The sequence below is a fragment of the Triturus cristatus genome, chromosome 5_2 (genome assembly GCF_964204655.1).
Source record: "Triturus cristatus chromosome 5_2, aTriCri1.1, whole genome shotgun sequence".
NCBI classification, from domain to species: Eukaryota; Metazoa; Chordata; class Amphibia; order Caudata; family Salamandridae; genus Triturus; species Triturus cristatus.
The window spans coordinates 24,885,983-24,904,863 of record NC_140588.1 but is presented as its reverse complement, the minus strand read 5'-3'; positions in this window follow the sequence as shown (position 1 = coordinate 24,904,863).

Sequence of the window (18,881 nt, the reverse complement as noted above, 5' to 3'; positions counted from 1 at the left end):
CATGGTAACAATCCCTAGAAAAACCTTAAAAACAGATTGTTTGACCTACCTAGAGAATAAGCGATGGTTTAAAGAAAGAGATTAAAAAAAACTGTCATGGATAACCATTTGATGATAATATGCCCAGGTATACATTGTTAGGAATTATAACATCAAAGGCGGCACACTCATAAACAAAATACTATATACCCCACAACATGAACATATACAAATATAACAATATACATAGGTAATCCACTGGAATGCTACCATGCTATGATTGCACCGATAAAACTCCAATAAAAATGCATTGTATAATTTCAATGACATTATCACATCACTTATTATATTGATGCTGCTTATCCAGTTGAAACTCTGTGTTGGTGTGTTGTACAACACATAATTCTTGTAATAAGAAATTAATTATGTGTCACCTGATGGAATTATAGGCAACACAAAATAAATGTGAGACCAAAATACCCTAATACTACAGATATCATTTATACAGTTGTGACTGTTAGCAGCCCTAATATATATTACACATGTGTATCATAGGGGAGCGTAGGCTCTGCTAACTGTTGTTAAACGGAAGTCAAACCCCAATTACAGAAAGTTATGTAAATCTTCTTTAATGTTCAAACCACTTGGGGATTTAAAATCAAGAATAAAATATGCTTGCTTTTCAGTTTCCTAAATGCTTTAACTCTGTCTCCCTCTCTTTTATTATACGGCACTGTGCCAATGACAAAATACATCATTTGTGTGACATCACTTTGATGAGTTTCAGCAGAATGCCTGGCCACTGGATAGGTCAAATCGATGTTTTTAATTGTGCACATGTGTTGCAGTATTAATTTGTGAATGTGCTGCCCGCATATCTTAAATTACAGCTGCATGTGAGGACATATGCCGCATGATCACTTTTACAGTTGAAATTACCTTTGAGAGCAATAGGTGTATTTTTTAAAGGATTAAGGTATTCTTTTGTGCTAATTCCTATTGAAGAAGCTCTGCATCTGGAACATTTGTGGAACCCATTGTTCCCTGTCCGCCAGTTGGGTGTTCAGCTTATTTCTGGGCTGGAGCTGGCTAGACTGTCCCTCATCAAACTAGCTCTCTGTTAAATAATTTGTGGCTTTTTGGGACCAATGCCCCAATGGTGGATAGGAGCGAATTAGGTGCCAGTTCTTTTAACAACCCTTGCTCGTTCTTTTTTCTGGATCCTGTATGCAGTTATCAGCCTAAACTGACCATCCCTTTCAGGTTTTCTAGGCTGGCTGAATATAATGTGTTCCCAGGTTAACTTATTGACCTTGTCCAGGGCAAATGCGATTGTTTTCATGGAATATCCCCTTAGCCGAAATCTGTTCACCGTATCTGCTTGGCAAGATGTAATGTGTTGGGGTAGATTGCATTTTCTTATGGCCCATAATAACTTGCCATAGGGAATGCTGGCAATGAGATGTCTAGGATGAAAGTAGGATGCATGTAGGAGCGAATTGCCCACTGTACTCTTTCTGAATAGTTTGGTCTCTTACTTGCCATCTGAGACAAATACCTCAAGATCTGAGAAGTGTATCATGTTGGTACTAACTTCCCCAGTGAAAGGTTAAGGTTATTGCCATTGATGTTCACTATGAGGTCTTTAGCACTCTGTTCTGACTTCCTCCCAATGACAAAAAGATAATCAATATTGCGCCGCCAGACCACAATGTTGTCACCCATGCTTTGGAGAACTCTACCCTGAGCACCCATGTGAGAAGGTGGCCTGATATATGCTGTCCACTAGTTCTAGTGGGCACCTTGTATCAGTCCAAACAACCCCTTATGGTGAATGGTTAAAGACAACCTTATGTGAAAGCTATGCTAGTGGTAGCTATGGAGAGCAGCCTTCAGGCTAAGTCTTGAAGTAATGTAAAACAGCTTGTTTTACCAGTCTATAATCTCTTGAATGATCAAATGAAAAGACAACCACACCACGTATATATTTAAAATATATGTATTTAGGTTAACACACAACCCTCTAGTCTCTTTATGAGACTGGAGTTCGAAGTACTTAGTTTACAAGTCAGCAATTATCAGTAATAGCACAAATACACGTTTGGACCCTAGGGGCGTACCAAACCATATACCAAAAAAGTGGTTTAAGAACCACGACTGGGATAGATACTAGGCCTATAGCCTCTAGAATCGCTGGGACCCCAACAAACCATCCAAGGTAGTGACACAGGGGACCCACGGGGACTGTATGCAGTGTGTAAACACAACTGCGGGTTCCCGTTATCTTCTTTGGGCAATGTCGAGGTTGGAAATTTAAATATTAGGGACACTTCTAATCGAGTCAGGACCAAACCCTTTTGGACTTAAGAAATTCTAGGGCTAGCACCCACGTGAGCACCGGAGTACTCGAGTTACCTCACCCGCGGAAGCCGGGTGCATAGGTGTCTTTTGGTGTCGGGTCGCATCATCAATTTCAATGGGAGCCTGCAAAGAACTGCTGCTACCGTGAAGAGGAGAAGTGTCCGGAGAGATCCAACCCTCGATCTATGATTTAAGGAACCTGAAAGCAGAGGGGACAGAGTCTGGGTCACTTGCCAGTGACCTAGGGCAGGATGGACCAATGCCCACAGATGTCGGGTGCTTCAGGTGAGTTGATGGTGTCTTGACTCTTCAGCCTTGAGGTCCAGGAGGTGTCAACGAAGTCAATGAACTGGATTCTAGCTGTCCCACGAAATCTGTAGAGTGCTGAGGTGTCAGCAACAAGAAAGGACCTAACAAGCCTTGGCAACGGCAAGTCACTGGAGTTTAGAGAAAGGACTGCGGTGCAGACCAGCAAGGGCTGAGGGACTCACCCAGTGAGGGTAAGTCAGGGCACGTCTGGAGCAACCAGGAACACCCAATGAGAAAAGGAGTTGCCTTTGTGGGGACCTGCTAGCCAACGGGCTACTGATCGCGAAGGAGCCTCGAGTGGTCGCACTTGAAGCTGGCCCACGGGTCACTCGTGTCGTGGATGCCAATAATCTTCAGGTCGGGAGGTGCTCAAGGCTGGAGCTACCGGGAGCCCAAAGCACAACTTCGAGGAGGACCAGGAAGATAGTGTTGCTGCAAAAGTTCACAGTGTCCAGGGGTCAATTGTCCACGTCACCCATGATAGCCACGGGCCTCAGCTTTGCTGTGGCCTCAGGGTAGCCTCGGTGAAGTCTGGAAATCCACCTTTGGTGATGCAAAGACTTCAGCGTCCAGCAGGAGCTTCAGTGATGCAGACCGGTCAGTTGCTTCTTTGGTGCCTGCCAAGCAGGGGAGTCACTCCTTGACCCCAAGTGAGATCTCTTCAGTCTTCTAGTCAGACTAGAACGTCGAAGGTCCAGGATGTATGTTGCAGAGTTTCGTCCAGGGTAATCTAGAATCCTAGGGACTGGATTTCTATACTTATAGTTAGTTTAGTGGATGGACTAACTCTAAGACCCCACCTATGGGTGGGCTTGGAAAGAGGGGTGGTTACACCCATTTCTTTCGTCCAGTTTTACGCCAGAGCAGGGGCAGATAGCCCTGCAACCAGTTTGAACTGGGCTATGCACAGGGACAGCAAACGTGTCCCCAGTGCAGGACTTCAAAGCACCAGAGAGTGCTCCCGCCCAGCCCCAATACACATCTGCCTGTCTGGGGAGGTGGTTACAGGAAACCTATTGTCCAGGTCTCCCCTGCCGGAGTTTCGGTCAGCAGCAGGAGGCCAGACCCGTGTCTGTGGCAGAGGCATCCATTTTGTGATGCCAGGGCTCAGGAAAGTCCTACCGGGTTTAGCCAGTGTGAACATGTCTCTCCCTCTAGAAGGGTAGAATGCTACCCCCGCCGCCAGAACTGGTGGCGGGGGGTAGTATTCCAAAGCGTTTGACACCAAACACAACATGTTTTGATGCAGCCATCCCAAAGTTAGCATTTACCGCAAGGTTACAATGCACTTTAGAGTATAAGGTATGGCTGTATCACAGAACAAAGCGGTACAAAAGGGGGTGGTGATGGATGGAGCATCAGAACCAATCAAACACTCACACCCAGTCAGCAGATCTGGGTTTGATCCATCACCGTTCTTTAGCCCACTCTGCCACCCCAGTTCAGACATGGCCATATTCAAATCAGTCTGACCCTGTGCCTCATGGGAACAGTCCAGCCCGAACTGCCAAGCCATGCCTTCCCTGGACCGGAAACAAGCTTCCTAGGACCAGAACAGCCATAAGGAAGTATTTACGAAAGCTGCAGAGGGGCTTAGCTCATGCTTGGGCACCCTCTCACATAAAACCAAGCACTCTGCCATCAGGATTGTTAAGGCCTGCCATAGGAGTGGCTTATAGGTTTATATGTGTCTGTATAGGGTAGTGATATAGGTAGCCTATACCACAGTAAGGGGTGCAAGCACACCCTTACCCAGGATGCACTAGCAGACATGTGGCGCCATTTTGGAGTGCTACCCAGGGGTGGCATAATATATGCTGCAGCCCCTGGTAGGCCTCTGAGGTACCTGCCTATGCCCTAGGTACATAGTATACCATATACTAGTGGCTTATAAGGCTCTCCAGAATCCAATTAGATATGTACCTAATGTGCAAGGAAACCATTTTAGAGAGCAAGCAGCTAGGCTGTGGTCCTGATTAGCAGGGCCACAGCCAGACTAAGGTCGAAAAACAGTGAAACACCAGCAAAATGTGGGGGTACCATGTGAAACAGATCCTACTCTCCTACACAACCCCCCCCCCCCAAACGCGGGGACATTAAACTAACCTTGACCAGTTGAGTCTTCATGTTCTAAGTGGAAATACCTAGAGAGTCCATCGCATTGGCATGGTTACTCCCAGGTCTATGTCCCACTGTAAAGTCCATCCCCTCTATGGAAATGGACCACCTAAGCAGTTTGGGGTTTTCACCCTTCATTTGTTTTAGCCATAAGAGGGACTTATGGTCTGTCTGAACAAGGAAGTGAGTACCAAACAAGTATGGCCTCATCTTCTTCAAAGCCCAAACCACAGCAAAGGCCTCCCTCTCAATGGCTGACCAATGTTTCTCTCTAGGGGTCAGCCTTCTGCTTATGAAAGCTACTGGCTGATCCTGACTTTCTTCAGTCAATTGTGACAGTAGAGCCCCAAAACATAATTCAGATGCATCAGTTTGAACAATGAACTTCTTGGAGTAGTCAGGACTCTGCAGAATGGGAGCCGTACACATGGCCTGCTTCAGGTCATCAAATGCCTTTTGACAGCTAGCTGTCCACTAAACCTTTTTGGGCATTTTCCTATAAGTCATTCAAGGGTGTCACTATTGATCCATACCCTTTGACAAATCTCCTATAGTACCCAGTCAGGCCTAAGAAGGCTCTCAACTAAGTCTGGGTAGTTGGAGCAACCCAGTCCATTACGGTCTGGATTTTGCTCTGCAATGGTTGAACCTGGCCTCCACCTACAAGGTGGCCCAGGTAGACAACATGACCCTGCCCTATCTGGCGCTTAGTAGCCTTGATAGTTAGGCCTGCTTTTTGCAGGGCCTCCAAAACATTCCTTAGGTGGACCAGGTGATCCTCCCAGGTGGAGCTAAAGACAGCAATATCATCTAGATATGCTGCACTAAATGCTTCCAGGCCTGTGCGAACTGTATTCACCAACCTTTGGAAAGTGGCAGGAGCATTCTAAAACCAAAGGGCATTACCACAAATTGATAGTGCCCACTAGGGGTAGAAAATGCTGTCTTTGGCTTTACATCATCAGCTAGTCTGATCTGCCAGTAGCCAGCTGTCAAGTCAAATGTGCTAAGGTACTTGGCTGAGGCCAAAGTATCTATAAGCTCATCTGCCCTTGGTATTGGATGGGCATCAGTCCTAGTGACTGCATTGAAACCCTTGTAGTCCACACAAAACCTCATCTCTCTTTTTCCACTACTGGTGTGAGGTTTTGGCACAAGGACCACTGGACTAGCCCAAGGGCTATCTGAGGGTTCAATAACACCTAACATTTTCTGGACTTTTGTCCTGATACAGTCCCTGACATGGTCAGGTTACCTATAAATCTTATTTTTAATAGGAAAACTGTCACCAGTGTCCACTTCATGAGTGCACCAGGTAGTCTGACTTGGAGTCAGTGAGAACATGTGTCTGAACTGATTGAGAACCTGTCTGCAATGAGTTTGCTGCTGGGCAGTGAGGATGCCTTCCAAGGCTACACCATCAACTGACCCATCATCAGGGTTCTGTGAGAGGAGGTCAGGGCGTAGGTCACTCTCTTCCTCCTGTCCCTCATCAGTTGCCATGAGCAAGCCCATGTAAGCCCTGTCCACATATGGCTTTAGCCTGTTGACATGGAGAACCCTATGGGGACTCCTGGGAGTTCATAGGTCTACTTAGTAATTAACCTCTCCCTTCTGTTCAATAATAGTGTGGGGTCCACTCCACTTGTCCTGGAGAGCTGCTGGGGCCACAGGCTCCAACACCCACACTTTCTGTCCTGGCTGATAAACAGTCAGTACAGCCTTTTGGTCATGCCAGGCTTTTTGCAGTTCCTGGCCAGTCTCAAGGTTTTTGTTTGCCTTTTTCATGTACTCAGCCATCCTGGAGCGGAGACCAAGTACATAGTCCACTATGTCTTGCTTTGGGGGCTTGAGAGGTAACTCCCATCCTTCCTTAATCTCTTTCTTTAAACCATCGCTTATTCTCTAGGTAGGTAAAACAATCTGTTTTTAAGGTTTTTCTAGGGATTGTTACCATGGTCTCTGGTGTTTCAAAGAATTCAGGATGGCCAATTTCATTCGCCATTTCTTTAATATAACCAAGCCAAGGTATAGTAGCAACCCTATTGAGTTTTAGACAATCCACAATGACATCACGATTAAAACCAGTCTCAGTTGATGCCCAAACCTTGTGCCAAAGTAAAAGAGGGTTTAATTCTAATAAGATCAGTAATAAAAGCACAATGGACCCGTGACAGGGTGACCAAACAGAAGTTCAAATGGGCTGTAGCCAACCCCCTTCTGAGGCACCTCCCTGTATGCAAATAAAAGGCAGGGCAAGATCAGGTCCCATTTTCGCCTAAGTTTCTCTGGGAGTCCTTTGATCATGCCCTTTAAGGTTTTGTTGAATCTCTCAACTACACCTTTGCATTGTGGGTGATAGGGTGTGGTGAACTTGTAGTTCACTCCACACTCCTTCCACATAGCAGTCAAGTAACTAGACGTGAAGTTTGCATCCCTGTCAGATACTACCGCCTTTGGAAAGCCTACTCTTGAGAACAAACTCAAGAGAGCTCTTGCCACTACAGGTGCTGTAGTGGTCCTTAGGGGAATTGCTTCCGGATACCTGGTGACATGATCCACTACCACCAGTATAAATCTGTGCCCAGATGCTGTTTCGGGATCCATAGGACCAATAATGTCAATCCGTACCCTTTCAAAGGACACCCCCACCACAGGTAGTGGTGTCAGGGGTGCCTTTGTAGTGCCACCTGCTTTGCCATTGGCTTGGCAAGTTACACAGGAGTGTCAAAACTCCTTTGTGTCTTCAGACATGTGAGGCCAGTGAAAGTGAGGAACAATTCTGTCCCAAGTCTTGTTCTGGCCTAAGTGTCCTGCTAGGGGAATATCATGGGCTAGTGTCAATAGGAAACCCCTAAGAGGTATAACCAACTTCCTGAATTTACCAGGTTTGGGGTCTCTACTCACTGAATATAGGAGTCCATCATCCCAATAAACTTTATGGGTGCCACTAGCATTCCCAGCAGCCTCATCAGCAGCTTGCTGTCTGAGGGTTTCAAGAGAGCGGCAGGTTTTCTGCTCCTGGCTCAGATCAGACCTGGAAGGGCCCCCTGTCCCCAAGAACTCAACCTGGTTAGGTTCAAGCTCCTCTGGGACAGTTCCTTCTGCAGGCTCAAGATCATCTCCCTGAGGAGACTGATCAGTATCCTGAGACAGGTGGGAAGGCTCTGCCTTAACCCTACTGCGCCTCCTCTTGTGAAGCACCTGGTCCATTATTCCAGAATCCAGGGCCTGTCCAGCTTTTGACATTTTTGCCTGTGACCTGGTCACAGCAAAGACATGTGCAGGGATCCCTAACATTTCTGCATGTGTCCTGAGCTCCACTTCAGCCCAAGCTGAAGTCTCTAGATCATTGCCATTCAAGAATTGTTCTGGTAGGTCCGCAGTTACCACAACCTTCTTAAGGCCAGTTACCCCTCCCCAGGAGAAGTTAACAACTGCCAGAGAATGGTCTTTTCTGACATTGCTAGCATTAGTCACTTGGTACATTTCACCAAGTATAATCTGCCCAGGATCCACAAGATCTATTGTCACCATTGTGACACTTGCTCCTGTGTCCCTGAATGCCCAAACTTCTACTCCATTAATAAAAGGCTGCTGTCTGTATTTGCCCAAGTTACTGGGACTCACAAAGGGGGACACATCCATGCTCCCATCACTGACAAGGACAGCCTGAGTTGGTACTCTGACTAGGCCAGAGTCCATCTCAGAACCCAGGGTCAATCCTACTACACCCTTATTCTGTATATTCCCACCACCAATTGTAACTGCAATAGGGGGAGCAGGTGCCTTAGGGGCATTGGTGAGGGATGGAGTATTTTCTTTCGCCTTGGTGCAGTCACTAGTCCAGTGAGTTTTCTGCTTACAGATTTTGCACCAAGGTTTCTTTTGGTCTTTACCCTTTCCTGACTGTGAATCCCCACCTGAAGAAGATTTTTGGGGCCCTTCAGAAGACTTCTGGTCTTTACCCTTGTCCCCACCCTTGTCAGAGTTTTTGGAATCTTGCTTCTTTGGGTCACCACCTTGGTTCTGTACCTTCTGCCTCACCCTGGTTCTGACCCATTTGTCTGCCTTCTTTCCCAATTCTTGGGGAGAGGTCAGATCCGAGTCTACCAGGTACTGGTGCAACAACTGATATTGTCAGTTATTAAAAATTTGCTCCCTCATTATCAGATTGTACAATCCTTTGAAGTTACACACTTTACTGCCAATAACCAACCTTCCAAAGCCTTAGGAGCACAGTCAACAAAGTCAACCCAGTCCTGATGTTGTGCCTTTTGGGTGTCTCTGAACTTTAACCTGTATTGTTCAGTGATTAGGCCAAACCCATCTATCAATGCACTTTTTAAGACTTTGTAGTCATCAGCAACCTCTTCTCTTACAGTGAGGAGCTTGTCTCTACCTTTGTCTGCAAAGGAGAGCCATAAGATTGCTGCCCACTGACCTCGAGGGACCTTCTGTACTTTACAGGCCCTCTCCAAGGCAGTTATCCATTTGTGGATGTCATCCCCACTCTGGTAGGGATGGACTATCTTATTTAAGTTTCTATGGTCATAAGACCTCTCCCTATCTCTAGGTAAAATGCTGCCACCAAGGGACTCTAGTCCCTCCTTTTTACTAGCTCTGTAGAACTCCAGGGCTTCCCTATCTATGGCCACCTGCTGCTTTCTGAGGTTGAGCTTGTCTTGCTCATACTTCAGCATTCTCTCTCTCCTCTCCTGGGAGGTTTCCCTCCCTCTGTGAGAAGAAACAGAGGTCCCTATAGAGGAGTTAGAATGGATAGACCCCCTTGACAGAGATCTATCCCTTCTAGCTTTGTTGTCAGGCCTACCAAGAGAAATAAAGGAAGTGGCATTATTGTCATCCTCCTCATCCTCATCCTGGTGGTCTGTGTTCACCTGAGTCTGGTCATTGTCACCAGTCTGGTCAGCATTAGAGTTAGGGTCAGGGGAGTTTCCACCCCTAGACCCACCTTCCGGTGCTGCCCCACCCACACTGTCTACATCATCAGGCCCACTAGGCCCTGTGGTATCATCCAGTTTCAGTATCTTTATGAGATGCTGGGTGGATGGACTTTTGCCTGTCTTCAGCTTCCTAATGGAACATAAGGCCCTAAGCTGAGCAAAGGTGAGATCCTCATATTTTCAGGGAAGGAGCTCACTGGTTCCAGGGAGGGACCCAGTGGTTCCTGGCTGGTTAGACATTACTAATGTGGTGTGGTGTATTGCACTACCTACACTAGTGTGGCCTACTAAACTCTCTTGAGTTGAAAAAAGGGTGTGCTATCCCTTAACACACAACTCTAAGTTCAGTAAAACTTACTGTAGCTAAACTTGATATTATATGTACCTCAGGTACCTTTAGTGGTTTTCAGTTGATCAATTAAATTGAGATTATCTGGTAAAACAATGGCAAGCTGTAATCCCACACGCTGCACACCAATGTGAGAAGGTGGTCTGATATATGTTGTCCACTAGTTCTAGTGGGCACCTTGTATCAGTCCAAACAACCCCTTATGGTGAATGGTTAAAGACAACCTTATGTGAAAGCAATCCTAGTGGTAGCTATGGAGAGCAGCCTTCAGGCTAAGTCTTGAAGGAATGTAAAAAAGCTTGTTTTACCAGTCTATAATCTCTTGAATGACCTAATAAAAAGACAACCACACCAGGTATATATTTAAAATATATGTATTTAGGTTAACACACACCCCTCTAGTCTCTTTATGAGACTGGAGTTCGAAGTACTTAGTTTACAAGTCAGCAATTATCGGTAATAGCACAAATACACGTTTGGGCCCTAGGGGCATACCAAACCATATACCAAAAAAGTGGTATAAGAACCACGACTGGGATAGACACTAGGCCTATAGCCTCTAGGAGCGCTGGGACCCCAAGGAACCACCCAAGGTAGTGACACAGGGGACCCACGGGGACTGTGTGAGAAGTTGGCCTGATGTATGATGTCACTAGTTATAGTGTACACCTTATATCAGTCCAAATACCCTTATGGTGATTGGTTGTAAAGTCAACCTTATAGACCAGCTATCCTAGTGGTAGCATGGACAAGAGCAGTCTTAGGCTAAACTCTGAATGGCATGTGAAGCCAGCTGTGATACCATATATAATCCCTTGAATACCAAATGAAAGGACACCACAACAGATATATATATAAAATAAAGTGTATTTATTCTAAGCAAACCCTCAGCACTCTTTATGAGATTAGAGGTAAGTACAACACAGTCTTATTTATGCATACATTAAGTCACACAGGTAAGTAATACAGTTAGGCCCTAGGGGCCACGCAAACCATATACTAAAGAAGTGGTATAAGGACCACTGTCACGGAAACAGGATAGGCCTAGGCCTAGGGAATCGCTGGGGCTACACTACACTAGCAACAGTTAGGAAGTGGGAGGCCCACGGGATTCGTATGCAGAGTGGAAACACTCACGCGCAATGCGTAAAAGTCACTAGCAATAGTACAGTTTAGAAATAGATAGATTTAGGACACTTCCGGAGTAGCTAGGAAGTAGAGACTTGAAACTTAGACACTAGGATAGTCACTATCCTGATGAGCACCGGAGTACCCAAGTTACCTAGCCCACAGGCTGCGGGTGCATAGGGGTGAAGTTACGTCGGGTTTCGTCGTCGACTCCTATGGATGCCTGAAGAAAGATGCTGACAGGCAGTCAGTGAAGAGTGTCCGGTGGATCCCAAGGCTGGGATCAAGAAGAGAGGAGACCTGCAAGCAGAAGGGACAGAGTCAAGGTCACTAGCCAGTGACCACGTGGAACCAGGAAGGAACCAGACGATGTCGTGAAGATTTGCAGGTGAAGGTGAAGCTTGTCGCTGCAGCCAGGAGGACCAGGAAGCGTCGAGGACAACCAGGACCAGGAGGCGAGCTGTCCCACGAAGGCTCTTGCTGTCGGCGGCGTCGAAGTTGGACTAGGACTCACCAAGCCTTGGCAAGCGGAACCCACGCAGAATGAAGGACTTGCTTCTGGTGCAGACCAGGAAGGTCTGGGGTGCTTCTCTTTTTCAAAGAAGCAGGAGCCAGTCTGGAGGAGCCAAACCAGCGGTGAAGATTACGGGATGCGTCGTCACAAAGGCCACTAGCCAGCGGGCAAGCAACCGGACAGACGCGGCAAGCAGGAAAATGCTGAAGGGCCCCACGCAGGACTCGTTGAGTGTGGGGGGCTGATCTTCAGTGCAGATGGTGCTTGGGGTTGGGGCTTCTCAATCCCCGGTGCACAACTTCGAGGGTGCCTCAGAAGCTGCGCTTGAAGATACTAGCCACTTTTCCCAGGTAGCCGGTCCCACGTCGCTCGTCGCCTCCACGGATCTCAGCTCTGCTGTGGATGTGGATCAGGGTCGGAGAAGACTGGAAGTCAAGGCTCTGGTCGGGCTCTGCAGTCGGTTCCTCGTAGAACGTGGGCAAAGCAAAGGGTAGTCTCTTGATGGTGCCTGTTTGCACAGGGTAGCCACTCCTTGGCCACAAGGGAGATTCTTCAGTCTTCTTCTTTCGTCGAATGTCGAAGGTCCAGAGTTTCTGTTCAAGATTGCAGGTTCAGGATAATCTAAAGTCTTGAGGCCCAACTCCCACTCTTATACTAATCTGGGGGGCTGGGATACCTGCTAGGTCACGCCTTATGGGTGGGACCTGGGAGGGGGTGGTTACACCCACTTCCCTTTGTCCAGTTTCGCACCAGAGCTGGGGCTGGAGTGCCCCAGCACCGGTTTGAACTGGACTATGCAAGGAACACCTTGTGTGCCCCAGGCATGTCTCATTCCTTTCAGCCCACCATGCCCCAATACACTAAAGGCTGTCTGGGGAGGTGCTAGCACCTCCCCAAGCAGGAAACCTATTGTCCAGGCCTCCCTGGCTGGGATCACTCCCAGCTGCAGGAGGTCAGACTTGTGTCGTGGCAGCAGCATCCATTTTGTGATGCTGAGGCTTTGGTCAGAGGCTAACAGTGAAGTATGATTTTAACATGTCTTTCCCTCTAGAAGGGGGGAATAATATCCTCATGTCCAGAAATGGTATGGGGGTATTATTCCACAGTGTTAGACACCTTACACGACATGTTTCGATAAAGCCAAACCATAGTTACCATAACCGTCTAAGATTATAAGGCACTTTAAGAGTATATGGTAGGCTATATCATAGAACAGCTATAAGGACTTGGTTCCGAAAGCTGCAGACAGGCTCAGCTCATGCTAGAGCACCATCTCACATGTTACCAAGCACTCTGCCTCCAGGATTGTTAAGGCCTGCCATAGGAGTGACTGATAGGTACACATGTGTCTATATGTAAGTTAGGTATAGGAATACTACACCTAAGCAAGGGGTGATTACACGACCTTGCCCCAGCTGAGTGATCAGCCAGTTGTGTCAAAATGGAAGGCCAGGCCAGGGGTGGCATAATACATGCTGCAGCCCCTGGTAAGCCTAGGGTACACCTATTCCCTGGGTACCTAGGGTACACTGTACAGGGGCCAATAAGGTGATCCTTACCAATTGTGTATGTACCTAGGGTACATGGAGTCCATTTTAAGGAGAGAGCAGACAGCCTGAGACCCTGAATGGCAGGATCTCAGGCCAACTAAGTCGAAAAACCAGCTAGACACTAGGCAAAAAGTTGGGGGTAACCATAGTCAGATATCCACCTTCCTACAGACTGTATGCAGTGTGTAAACACAACCGCAGGCTCCCGTTATCTTCTATGGGCAATGTCACGGTTGGAAATTTAAAGATTAGGAACACTTATAATCGAGTCAGGACCAAACCCTTTTGGACTTAAGAAGTTCTAGGGCTAGCACACACGTGAACACCGGAGTACTCGAGTTACCTCACCCAGGGAAGCCAGGTGCATAGGTGTCTTTTGGTGTCGGGCCGCATCGTCGATTTCAATGGGAGCCTGCAAAGAACTGCTGCTGCCGTGAAGAGGAGAAGTGTCCGGAGAGATCCAAGCCTGGATCTAGGATGTAAGGAACCTGAAAGCAGAGGGGAGAGAGTCTGGGTCACTAGCCAGTGACCTAGGGCAGGATGGACCAATGCCCACAGATGTCGGGTGCTTCAGGTAAGTTGATGGGTGTCTCGACTTTTCAGCCACGAGGTCCAGGAGGTGTCAACGACGTCCACAAGCCAGATTCAAGCTGTCCCACGAAGTCTGTCGAGTGCTGCGGTGTCATCGACCTGAAAGGACCCAACAAGCCTTGGCAACGGCAAGTCACTGGAATTTAGAGAAAGGACTGCGGTGCAGACCAGCAAGGTCAGGGCATATCTGGAGCAACGAGGAACACCTAATCAGAAAAGGAGTTGCCTTCGTGGGGACCTGCTAGCCAATGGGTTAGTGATCGCAAAGGTGCCTCAAGCAGTCACACTTGAAGCTGGCCCACGAGTCACTCGTGGAGTGGAGGCCAACAATCTTTGGTGCAGGAGGTGCTCAAGGCTGGGGCTACTCGAAGCCCAAAGCACAGCTTCGAGAAGGACCATGAAGATAGTGTTGCTGCAAAAGTGCACGGTATCCTGGGGTCAATGTTCCACGTCACCCACGATAACCACGGGCCTCAGCTTTGCTGTGGACTCAGGGTAGCCTCGGAGAAGTCGAGAAATCCACATCTGGTGATGCAAAGACTTCGGCGTCCAGCGGGAGCTTCAGCGATGCAGACTGGTCAGTTGCTTCTTTGGTGCCTGCCAAGCAGGGGAGTCACTCCTTGACCTCAAGGGAGATCTCTTCAGTCTTCTAGTCAGGATAGAACGTCGAAGGTCCAGGATGTACATTGCAGAGTTTCGTCCAGGGTAATCTAAAGTCCTAGGGACTGGATTCCTATACTTATAGTAAGTTTAGGGGAGGGACAAACTCTAAGGGGCCGATTCACAGAACTAACTTAAGACAAAATCCTAAAATTACTACTTTTGGTATTCACAGAAGTTAGGATTTTGTCTTAAGTTTGTCTTAAGACAGACTTAAGACAGACTTAAGACAGATTTAAGACAAACTTAAGACAAAATCCTAACTTAAGTCTGTCTTAAGTCTGTCTTAAGTTTGTCTTAAGTCTGTCTTAAGTTTGTCTTAAGTCTGTCTTAAGTCTGTCTTAAGTCTGTCTTAAGTCGGTCTTAAGTCGGTCTTAAGTCGGTCTTAAGTTTGTCAAAGTTAGCATTTATCGCAAGGTTATAATGCACTTAAGAGTATATGGTATGGCTGTATCACAGAACAGCCATAAGGAAGTATTTTCGAAAGTTGCAGAGGGGCTCAGCTCATGCTTGGGCACCCTCTCACATAAAACCAAGCACTCTGCCTTCAGGAGTATAAAGGCCTGCCATAGGAGTGGCTTATAGGTTTATATGTGCCTGTATAGTGTAGTGATATAGGTAGCCTATACCACAGTAAGGGGTGCAAGCACACCCTTACCCAGGCTGCAGTAGCAGACTTGTGGTGCCATTTTGGAGTGCTTCCCAGGGGTGGCATAATATATGCTGCAGCCCCTGGTAGGCCTCTGAGGTACCTATGCCCTAGGTACATAGTATACCATATACTAGGGGCTTATAAGGCACTCCAGAATCCAATTAGATATGTATCTAATGTACATGGAAACCATTTTAGAGAGGAAGCAGCTAGGCTGTGGTCCTGATTAGCAGGGCCATAGCCAGACTAAGGTCAAAAGACAGTGAAACACCAGCAAAATGTGGTGGTACCCATGTGAAGCAGATCCTACTCTCCTACAACCCACTCCTCCCACCAGTCCATGGGTAAACATGCGTAGCTGGGGGAGAAGCATGCACCCATTGGGTCTCCCGTATCTCGTGATACCTGCAGTTGTCAATCAAGAAGAAGTTGTTAAAAAGACATTCCTTTTGAGTGTTTGTGCAGTGAGAGTGGTCTGTTGCTTAAGATCATACTTATATGTGAAAAATTGCTTGGAACACAATATAAGGGAAAAAAAGAAATACAGTGTATTGTGGATAAATCAAAGTGTTGTCTTTTGCAATAAAAGAGATTACTCCAAAGATTCAAGTGCAGGCCTTTTCTAGATGGCGGGATCACAATCTTTGTGTTTTAACAAGGTGTTTGTGGTATCACCTCTATCCTGCATCACCAGTGACCAAAAACCAATAGTCTATATCTTTGGCGCGTTTGATAAATCTTCCCGAAATTTTTCAAACAAAGTGCCCTGGTGTCTCTTGTTACATTTGGAAAGTTTCATGAAGATTCCTGAAGTGGGGCTGAGAAAAATGGGGTTATAAAAGTGCATTTGCAATGGCAATTCCCATAGAAACCTGTCAAAGTGACTACAGCTGGATGGAATTACACCAAATTTGGCAGAAAGGTAGATGTTGTTACGCAGATTGTGCTTTTTGTTATTTGGTGCAAATCTGTTGAGTAGTACTTGGGAAATCTAAATTGAACATTATAGTGATATGTCTGGCAAAGGATATTTCACGATTATTTGGCGATTACCCGTGAATGCACCTGCAAACAGCAATGCTGTGATTGGCTGGACGCAACCTGAACAGAAAATTGCTGACGCCATTTTATCGATCGGGGATGGTTCACAGGGTTGAAAATTTCTGTGAAACCTAACATAAGGGGTCAGGGTGGAGGTACTCTGACCCCTTGTTTGAGAAATTGGGGGTGCTAGTGGCACACGTTATGTGTCAAAAATTGTTTTTTTTTTTACTGCGCTTCATATTCACGACAACGCCACAACCGCCAGCATGGCTCTCCATGTACCGTTGCGTGTACGGCACAACTTTTGCACCTTCTTTGTGAATACTGGAGGAAATGTAAAGCGCAAAGTATCTGTATACACGCCCTTGCTGATCACAGACTTGTGTACCTACTCACATATCCAATTATACACTCCTACACCCACTCAGAAACTCACTCAAACACTCATGAACCCATTTATATACCCACTCAGGAACTTATACACCCACTTATAGACTTATTGAAGGACTCATGCAGCCAGTCACCGACCCACTGAGAGACGTATGCACCCACTCACATATCCACTCAATGACTCATGCACTGACTTGCTAACCCACACATAAAATGTAATGCAATCAGTCATATACCCACTAAGAAACTCATGCACCCGCTCACATACCCACTCAGAGACTTATGCTCCTAGTCAGAGACCCACTGAGGCACTCATGCACCCACTGAGAAAGTTACTCAGAGATTTATATACTCAGTTAGAGACCCAGTGAAAGACTCGTACATCCACTCACAGACCCACTCAAACACGCATGCACTCACTCATAGATCCAGTCACAAACTGATATATCCTCTCACAAACCCACTCAGTCATACACCCATTCACATTCTAACTAAGACACTCATACACCCACTCACATACCCACTCGGACACTTTTGGACCCAGTCAGAGACTCACTGAGAAACTTATCTACCTACTCATATATGCACTCAGAGACTCATACACCCACTCACAGACCTACTCAAAAACTCATGTGCCCTCTCACATACCCACTTAAAGCCTCATACACCCACTCACATTCCAACTCAGACACTCTTACACCCACTCACCCATTTAGACACTGTTGTACCCACTCATAGACTTAGTAAAAAATGAATGTGCCTACTCATATACTAATTCAAACACTTATATATCCAGTCTGAGATTCACTCAGACACTTGCATCCACTTACATACCCACTCAAAGACTCATGCACCCACTCGTATATCCATAAAGAGACATGCACTCACTCATATACCAACTCAGACAGTGAGACACCTACTCATATTTTCACTCAGAGACATATGCACCCAGTTACAGACACACTCAGAGACTATTACAGCCACTCACAAACCCACTCAAACATTTACGCACCCATTCACAACTAATCACAGACTTATGCACCCACTGACAGACCCACTTAAAAACTCATACACCCATTCATATATCCAGCCACACACTCATGTACTCACTGACATACCCACTCAAGCACTTGTACACCCACTCACATACCCACTCAGACACTCATGCACCCTCTCAGTTCCCCTCTCAAACCCTCTTGTACCCACTCACAGATCCACTAAAAGTCTCATGAGTCTACTCACATTCCTACTCACAGACTTAGATACTTAGTTACAAACACACTCAGAGACTCATGTACTCACTCCCATAACCCAGTGAATCATTATTACTCACTGTTATAGAGATATTGAGACTGATAAATGTTTTTATAGAGTTATTTAGATAGTGACCATCTAGTGTGAGGTTTAGAATGAATTATACAGTTATAATTTTTGAATGTGGTGATGTGTACTGAATTTCTGCTGTTGCTTTGTGTTTTCCTGACATATCCACGATCGTCGCGGGTACTGACATCATTGTGACTCCCAGCGTCACCGTGAAAATGGCAAATAGGTCTTAAAGATGGTTTTTATAGAAACTCACTAAAAAATATGAATTTGAACTGTACAGTAATAAAACCCTAGTGCCAAAAATACTATATTATGTATGCATGCATATATATGTTTTTCAGTCTGTAAAAAAGGTGCTATTGCAGCGGGTACTGATGTCATCTTGGCCTCAGGTGTTGCCAAGAACAAGTAAAATACATTTTAGATGTCGTTTTTTTGACAAATTAATACAAAGGGGAAAGTTAAATTAATATCTTACTAAACAGCCGACTCAAAATTTATATAAAATATGTCTATAAATGTGTTTTACACTTTGTCAAAAACACGCAGTATTCGCGGTGTGTCCGCGGCGATCTTAACATCATTGGGAAAACCAAATATATCTTAATATAGGATGATTAATGTACTTTTTAAATAAATAGATGACAAATACAATGACAAGTGGTGCAGCATGCAGATGTAATGTTTCGTTTCCTGTACATCGTTGTTGGGCAACTTGTCTCCACTCACCCTTGAGGTTCTGTGGTCCCTGAACTCTGCTGCCTGTTTCTGCTGCCCTTTGCCCTGAAGTGCTCCTGGTCTCCCGCCGCCGCATTCACAATGTCCGCGGCCGCAGTGGGGAGACAGGACTACCTGTCCCAGGAGGATTAGCGGGCACACATCACCTGATGCACAGCTGCGCGCCAGGAGGCGCTTAAATTACCGCCGCCGCTCCGGCAGAGCG